The sequence below is a fragment of the Gracilinanus agilis genome, chromosome 3, assembly GCF_016433145.1.
Source record: "Gracilinanus agilis isolate LMUSP501 chromosome 3, AgileGrace, whole genome shotgun sequence".
NCBI classification, from domain to species: Eukaryota; Metazoa; Chordata; class Mammalia; order Didelphimorphia; family Didelphidae; genus Gracilinanus; species Gracilinanus agilis.
The window spans coordinates 546,255,940-546,265,310 of record NC_058132.1 but is presented as its reverse complement, the minus strand read 5'-3'; the positions used below and the strand labels follow the sequence as shown (position 1 = coordinate 546,265,310).

General features: G+C 35.2%; 1 pseudogene; it reads left to right on the top strand.

Moving 5' to 3' along the window:
- Nucleotides 1-2,852: 2,852 nt before the first annotated feature.
- LOC123241829 lies at nucleotides 2,853-4,233 on the top strand (annotated as a pseudogene).
- Nucleotides 4,234-9,371: the final 5,138 nt, after the last annotated feature.

The window sequence follows — 9,371 nt, the reverse complement described above, 5'->3', positions numbered from 1 at the left end:
TGATGATGATGAAGTTGATGTTGATGATGCTGATGAAGTTTCTGATGTTGATGTTGAGGATGTTGATGATATTGAAGATGTTGATGATATTGTTGCTGCTGCTGATGTTGTTGTGGTTGATGATGATGATGATGATGATGATGATGATGATGATTGAATTTGGAGTTGGAGGTTTTCCTTCCATTTGAACCTTTCTCACCCTTTCCACTGTAATGATTAAAATGTTCTTGGAGACTGTCTCCAACTCCTTTAACACTTTCATTATATTGGTTTTCTCCCCATCTCCCCCCATGTGATTCTTTAGGCAATATAAACTTACACCATTTTATCTCTTTTCCCATTTCTCATAGTATTTTCCTCCTCTTTACTCCTAGTTTTATATATATATATATACACATATAGTCCTATACAGTTTGCCACTATACCCTCTAAGTATAATTTTTCTAGCTGTCCTGATGATAATAACAATTTTTAAGAGTTACCAATATCATCTTTTCTCACATGAATACAAATTTGAAATTATTAGGTCCCTTAATTTTTTTCCCCTTTCTTAATTATCTTTTGGTGATTTTCTTGAGTTCTGTGGGCATCAAATTTTGTGTTTAAGTCAGGTCTTTTCTTTAGGAATGGTTGGAAATCTTCTCTTTTATTAAATGGCCATACTTTCCCCTTCAAGAGAATATAGTCAGTTTTTCTGGGTAGTTGATTCTCGGTTATAGACCCAGTTCCCTTGCTTTCCAGACTATCATATTCCATGCCTTCTGTTCCTTCAGTGTGGATGTAGCCAGATCCTGTTTTATCCTAACTATGGTTCCATGATATCTGAATGGTTTCTTTTTAGCAGCTTGTAGTATTTTTTCCTTGGTCTATAACATTCCTGGGCATTGTAAATTGGGGATTAAATACAGTAGGTGATCTGTGGATTCTTTCATTCTCTACTTTTCCCACTTGTCTAAGATTACTGAGGAAATTTTCTTAGATAATTTCCTGTAGAATAATGTCTAGGCTTTTTCTTTTGTCATGATTTTCCCTTAGTCTAAGAATTCTTAAATTGTCTCTTCTGAATCTATTTTCATGGTCCTTAGTTTTATCAATACGTTGTTTCATATTTTCCTCCATTTTTTTCATTTTTTTGGTTTTGTTTTATAGACCCTTGCTGCCTTGTGAAGTCATTTGCTTCTAGTTGTTGAAATCTAATTTTTAAAAACTGAATTTCATTCCAGGCTTTTTGGTCATCCTTCTTCTCATCTGCTTTTCTTTATAGGTCATCTTTCACTTTCTTTGCCTTGTTTTCAAGCTGGTCAGTTATGGCTTTCAAGACACTATTTTCTAGTTTTAGTTCATGGGCCTCTGTTTGCAGATTACTTACTTTGGTTTTTAAGTTCTTTTACCAATTGTCTTCAGCCTCTCTTAATTGTTTTTTTTTAATTTTTTTTAAACCCTTGTACTTCGGTGTATTGTCTCATAGGTGGAAGATTGGTAAGGGTGGGCAATGGGGGTCAAGTGACTTGCCCAGGGTCACACAGCTGGGAAGTGGCTGAGGCCAGGTTTGAACCTAGGACCTCCTGTCTCTAGGCCTGACTCTCACTCCACTGAGCTACCCAGCTGCCCCTCTCTTAATTGTTTTTGAATTTTCTTTTGAGTTCTTCCAAAGCCTGAGTCCAGTTCACTGGAGTTTTTGCATTTTTGTTTGGTGTTCCTTGGCCTTTCTCTGTTTCATTTACTCTTAGTTCATTATCTGGATAGAAGGCATTGATTATAATTTCATTTTACTTTTTCTGTTGTTTACTCATATTTTTTCCTTCTTTTCCCTGTCATTGGCTATAATTTTGCTCCTCTGATTATTTGCTGGAATTGTGGGTTTGGGCCATTCTGTCCTCAAGGGCTTCTTCTCTGCTCTGCTGATTTGCTAGATTAGGCTAATGGAATATTAATGAACTCTGAGGTCAGATCTTCCCCAGATGCCATCTGAAGCTGAAGGTGAAGGTGAAGGTGTGGAGACTGAAGAGAGCTGTGTTTCCTGCCCTTTTATCAAGGTATTCTTTCAGGGTTTCAGCCTTTGCCCTGGCATCTCAGTCAGTAGGATTCTTAAGGCAGCTTTCAACCTAGTCAGTAGAGGAAGGGTGTTGGAGATTAAGCTTCCCTACCCTCTGAAAGCTTCTTATTTGCTCTATTGATAGATTAGATTAAACTGGGAGCAAAGCTGATCTGTGCAGGTGGGTGTGCCCTGAGGCCAAAATCTCAAAAGCAAAGGTCCAAGATGAAGAGTAGTGGCTGCAACTAGGCTACTCTCCCCTCTGTGTCTTTCCTCTAGTAGCTTCCTTGCTAGCTGTGGTTAGAGCTGCGAGCCTGGCACAGCTGTGGCAGCAAAGCATTCCATCCAGGCTATAGCCCTTGCCCTGAAATTCCAGCAACTGATGGAGTCTTAGCACAGTAGGTGGGCGAAGGATCTTGGGACCTTCCTTTTTCCTTTTCCTTTAACCTTAGAATTCAGTCTTCTCTGCATACTTTTTATGTTCAATAGAGCAGGAGGGTCCCCTGGATCTGTCCTGTTGTTAAATCTGGTTTACTGTTCCCTCAAAGCACTTTATTTTCAATTGGTGTGGAAGGATTTTTACAGAGGACTGGACTTTTGCTGCTTCTAAACAGCCATCTTCTCAATGTTTTCTTCAAATGACTTCTTCACAGTCCATGCTAACCAGTCCATATCTATCAGCAGGGGTACCAAGGGGATCGGAGATTGGAAAAAAGAATATCTGGAAAAGAGAGACAGGTCAAGTAAATTGTAAATCATTGGATATGTCATTACACTTTATTTGGAAAAAAGAAAAATATAAAAGAAAACAGTCATGATGAGAAACATAAAGGTAAAGAGAAAGAAAAACCTAGATGAGGAAGAACCCACAATTGTAGATATAGGATATAATGAAGAATGTAAAAGCAAAATCAAGAAGAAAACAAAGTTCAAGGAGAAATACATTGATCAGGAAGAGCTGAATAAGACCAGCCCCATTAGATACCTAATCTTGACCATATCAGCAAAGAGGAATATTGAGTTTTATGAGAGTCTCAGAAATTATTGGGAAGATCACCTTGCAGCAAAACACTTATTTGTCAAAGGTCAGCTGGAATTCAGAGTTCTGCTCTTCATCCCCCTACCATGCTCTTTTTTACATCGTTGAACACAAAAAAGAAGATTGTAAAACTGTATGTTGCGTGTCTTCATCATGGAAATTTCTGAAAACTTATTCCGGACTATCTTAATTTTATCTGAAGTGTGGTAGACTCTGAGCATCTAACCCTGAAAATTTCAAGACAGATGCAGCAGCCAAGTAAAATTCTGAAGGACATCCATGAGAATATTGTAGCGAAGTGTCTAGAGCTCTTACCTGAACTGCCAGAAGAGAAAGAAAACTACAAAAAAAAATCCTATGAGTTCCTCTCCCCTTCCCCTAAAGCTTGCAATCCATGAGTATTCTATCAACAGAAACCATTTATTTGAACTGTTACATATAGATTACTTCCTAGTCTGAATAATGAAGGGAACACAGAAATGCATTTATTATATCACTGGTAAGAGCAAGGAATAAGTGGCCAACTATGCTATTGCTATTGTCGAATGGGTACAGAATCCTGGTTTTGAAGTAGTATACATTACAGAGACCATTGAAGAGTGTTATGAATTCTATGAGAAGACTCTTGTCTCTGTTGCTAAGGAAGGGATAGAACTTCCAGAGATTTAAGAAAAGAAGAAAAATGTTAAGGAAAAAAAGCAAAAATTGAGAACTGGATGAGCTAATGAAGGAAATTTTGCATAATAAGTTTGAGAAAGTGATAATTGACAATCAACTGATGTCTTCAGCCTGCTGCATTGTAATGAACATAGAATAAGGCTGGAAAATCAACATGGAACACATCATTGAAGCACAGGCATTAGAGAACTCCAAAATTTGATCCATGATGACCAAGAAGGAACTTAAGATAGACCTAGGATACCCCATAGTGGAAACTCAAGCAGAAAGCTGAAACCAACAAAAATGAAAAGGGTATGAAAAACTTGATGGGGTTACTTTTTTAAGCAGCTCTGCTGTTTTCAGAATCCTCCCTAAAGTCCTCCCAGACTCCCTCAAATTGAATTTCCTGCATGATTATCTGGATCTTGGCACTGATGAGGATGAAATGACAGTAGAAGAATGAACTGCTGCTGCTCCTGATGAGGTCCCCTCTTTTTAAGAAGATGAAACTGCACTCCAAATGGAGGAAGTGAATTAGACAAATTTCTGCATCAGACTCAATCCTCTATTTAATTTCCTGTGTCTCTCACAGCAGCAGTATAGACCTTGTCCCATCTGGCTTCCTTTGCCTATGTTTAATGTTTTGTTTTGTTTTTCTCTTTCTGTTTTCCAGTGTATTGTGGCAGAGCTTATAGGCTCCCTGTTTCCTCTCCTCTGATCTGGAGGTTAGTATATTGTATATTGTGAAATTTTCTATATTTATTTTGTTCTGAAATTGAAGTATACAAAATAAAGAGAACACTGTTTTACACAGAAAAAAGACATTAAAATGTGATTATACTTCAGTCCGACACACTGTTCCTATAAATGGAGCATAGGAAATTGTTATTACATATAATTGAGAAAATAAAATATTTTTGAATAAAAGAATAATTGGAACATAAAACTACTAGTTTTAGTGTTAAAGGGTTAGTAATGGGATGAATTAAGAAGTTCATATTTAGCCACAAAACTAATTATTTTCCTTTGTTTTGGAAAAGGTAGCTCTGAGGTTCAGAAATAAGATATGACACCAAATCTGGGCCCATAAGAGCAAAAAGAAAAAAATGTTAAAAATAAAGCTCTTTTTTAGGGAAAGGGCTTTCAATTTAATAAATGCAGTCTCCTCAAAATTAATTGGTTTTTTTATAATATCCAATTTTTTTCTATAATTGTTGTCCTAAACAGTTTAGTTTCATTGGTAGTCTGGGAAAAGCCTATTTATATGAAGTGTGCTGGGAAGAGTAGCACATCTGGAGTGTAGTCTTGTTCAGCTTTTTTCAGAGCTGCTTAATCACTTTTTAAAATGTATTTTTTCAGTTACATGTAGAAACACTGTTTGACAACTGTTTTCTGCCATTTTAAGATTTGGATATTCTCCCACCCTCCCTCCCCACCCCCCAGGTGGTAAGTCTTCCAATGTAGGTTATAATAGTGTTCATGCAACACATATTTCCATATTGCTCATGCTGAGGTATAAGATACTTATCACAGGTAAAATAAATGACTCATGAAGGAAATAAAGAGGAAGATAAGAGTCTCTGATGTATACTCAGACAGTTTCTTCTTGGGCTATGAATAGCATTTTTTAATCATGGGTCCCTTATAGATATCATGGAAACTTGCTTCACTGATAATAATTTAGTCTATCACAGTTGATCAATGTTAATATTTCAGTTACTTTACCCATTTTTCTCCTGCTTCTACTTACTTCACCTTACAAGAGTTCACATATATTTTTCCAGGTATTTCCTGAGTTCATTCTGTTAATTATTTCTTAGGCTACAATAGTTTTATATTAGAACCATAGAGAACTACTTTTTCAGCCATTCCCCAAGTGAAAGACAAACCCTAATTATCTAATTCTTTGCCACTACAAAAAGGATTGCTGAAATTATTTGGGTAGAGGTAGGTCTTTATCCCTTATTTCTGACCTTTTTAAGACACAGATCCAATAGTGATATATACTGCTGGGTCAAAGGATATGCATAGTTTTATGGTCCTTAAATAATTTAAGAACTTTAAGTATCTCAAGTATCACAAATATCTTAAGTATTTCATTGATCACCTTCCTATGTATGAATGAACTCAATTCAAACATATTGAAACCTTTAAGTTTTCACTTTACCCTTTTAAGCTTCTGAGTGTCAAATTTGCTCATTGAATTTTCTTTTCAGTTCTGTGTTTTATTTGGTCAGGAAAATCTGAAATTCCTTTATTTTGTTAATTGCCACTTGTATGACTTAGGCACTCTGCTGTCATGTAGGAGTTTGTTGATTTTCTGCCCTCTCTGCCTTCACTACCTCTGCTGGCTTAGACTGAACTGTTCCCCCACCATATGCTCTCTGTCTTCTATGCTTGTGTCCAGTGACTTGGGCTTGGCTCATTCTTACTCTGCAGCTTCATTGCCTCTGATGAATTAGCAGGATATTAAGATATTCTGAGTTCTGTTAGTTTCCACAGATGCTGTTCTGCCTAGGCTACTCTCTCTTCTTACTTCAGTAAGATATGTTCTTCTACTTTCCTCTCTTTTGAAACAATTCATTCTCTCTCTCTCTCTCTCTCTCTCTCTCTCTCTCTCTCTCTCTATATATATATATATATATATATATATATATATATATATATATATATATATATTTCCATTTGAAGTGTTTACATTCCCAAAAGGATAGGGTGATTAAACCTATCTCTCACTACAGAAATTTATTTGTTTGAGGTCACAAAAGGCAATCTAATTTTTCTAGGCACGGGGAATTTTATACAACTCTTGGATTTATAGAATTTTCTTTGACTATTTGAAGAAATCAGGTCCAAATCCTTGGAAAAGTGTTAAGGTCTTTTTACTCCTACCTTAATACTTCATAGGATAAACACATACCAACACACATGTGTGTATGTGTATATTTATACATAATATTTGTAATATATTATATAATCAAAGTATCTTCTGAATGTAGATATCAGCAAAATAAATTCAAATGACATGTCTTAGTAGAAAATATGAATTTGTTAATAAATTAGAATTAATGTTTTAATAAGGCCTAAAACTCATTAGAATTATTCAGATTATACTAAGATGAGGCAAATGAAATGGAAAGAGTATTGGATGTGAATACAAGAAAAAACTGGTTTTGAATCTTGGAACTGATATGTATTAACAAATACTGAGGCTGTTTTTTCCCCTTTAAAAATGGGATAATAATAATATTAAGTATGTTGGAATGTTGGGAGGATCAGATGAAGCATTGCTATAATGTTTTGTTTTGCAAGTGTAAAGAGTTAAATGCAATTTATTATTATCAATTCCTTTCACAGAATACGTTATACATGAGGATATAAGATTGTATGTCACATATTCTTCCTTGTTATATACTGAATGATATAAGTTAATGATAATGTTCTATTACGGTATTATTTTATATGTGACAAAGAACCTTTTTTTCCTGAAACTACAAATATGTTAACATGAGTGATGTGGGAAACAACAGTGAAACATTGACAAATATCCATGAAGCAGAGGCAAAGACACACATTTTGTAGTCCCTGTATATATTTAAGTGAAAATGTCAGGGGAACTGTCACATTAATGAAATAGTCAAAATAAACTATTCATATAAATTTTTTGAAATCTTTTTCATTTCTGAAAAAAAAAGTTACTGTACTGGGTGCAGACAAGGTTCACAGGAAGAAAAAAAGGACATCCAAATGTTTTTGAAAATGAAATATAGAATAAACACCCAAGGAAGGCCTGTTACTGACTTGGTTGTAGATTTATATTGGAAATGTGTTACTCTGCTTGCATTTGGAGTGCCTTGGCATTTAGCTGACACAGCATTCAGCTTTCTGCTTAGGAATTCACTGAAAAAGGATTATCATCGAAAGCGTCCATATATTCCAGGTCCTTGTTCTTAAACATTTCCTTGTAGAAATTTTTTCTCTGTTTGACATCATGCATAGGTCATTTCTGAGGCTATGTCACCCCCAGGGACATCAAGAAAGGGATCTGGAAATAGAAGGAACATATTCTTGCTACTGTTTTTTGTTAATCTTATTTTTCACAAATTCTCATTGGTATGAAGCAGTGGTTTGCCTCTCTAGTATAATTCTCTTGTTCTAAAGATTGAGGTTACTGGGTTTCTTGTATGTGAATTCACACTGACTAGAAGCATGTTTGTCTATAAAAGATACAAGTGGACACCTGCCATAATCTCCATTACTGATATTTTCCTTTGTTATTTTGTTGATTGAATTCAGAGTTCAGTTGTAAAAAAAAAAAGACCTAAAAATATAATATAGACATACAGCACCACCCAGAGACCACTTGGTTATATTAAAATTCTTCATTTTATAATTTTTATGGAAATTTAAAATGTTTGTCATGTTCTCTAATGGTCTTTATCTGGTCTTAGAAATAATTTGATCATAACAGCAATAAGAATGTCACATTTTAATGAATACAAAAATACTAATATACTTTTGGGATTCTTCAACAATATGTGTTACATTATATTCATTGCTAATAAATATAGTAATAACTTAGAAATGCATAATAATATGCAGGTGCATATATTCAAGTCAGTAGGAATAAAGGTGAAATGTCCAAATTTTGCATGGGACTATAGTCTATAAACTGTAAAATGATCAGTTTGCCTTCATTTCTCAGGGTGGATAATTCACAAGGTTTATTAAATGGATTGCTAATAAACACTTAGAAAAGTAAATAATATTCATAAAGATCCTGACTAGTATGACCAATTAGCAGCATATTCTTTTTTATAACCCTTACCTTCCATATCAGAATCAATACTGTGTATTAGTTCCAAGGCAGAAAATGATTAATGGCTAGGCGATGGGGGTTAAATGACTTTCTCAGGGTCAAATAGCTAGGAAGTATCTGAGGCGAGATTTGAGAGTAGAACTACCCATCTCTAGGTCAGGCTTTCAATCCACTGAGCAACCCAGCTACCCAGAGTATTTTATTCAGTTCTGGGTGACACACCTTAGGAAAAGTCTTGACTATCTGGAAAACTCTCAGGATGGGCCAGAGGTTCATGCATTATGTGTTCCGTTAAAGGAAGTAAAAATGTTGTTGTTTTTTTTTCTTTTTAAGTTGTTACCTTCTTTTTGGAATCAATACTAAGTATGTGTTTCAAAGCAGAAGAGAGGTAAAGTCCTGGTAACCGGACTTAAGTAATTTACCCAGAATCACAAAATTAGTAATCCAGATTTGAACCCAGAACCTTGTGTCTCCAGGCCTCCTATTCACTGAACCAACTAGTTGCCTTTCTATGTTAAGTCTTAAGAAGAGAAGATTTAATGGATTTATGGTTATTGTCCTAAAGTACCAATTGCACTTTCATGTGGAAAAGGAATTAGCTTTGTTCTAGTTAGCTCCACAGGGCAAACCAAGAAGCAAAGTTTGGTTAGAAGTTTTGTATGAACACTTCTTGGGAAATTAGATCTAGTCAGTTGGCCAATAAGCATTTATAAAGTGGTTACTAAATGCTAGACACTGTGACAAGTGCTGGTAATTAAAAAAAAAGAAGAAAAAATTATCCTTGCTTTGGAGGTGCTTATGATGTGTGAGGCAATAAC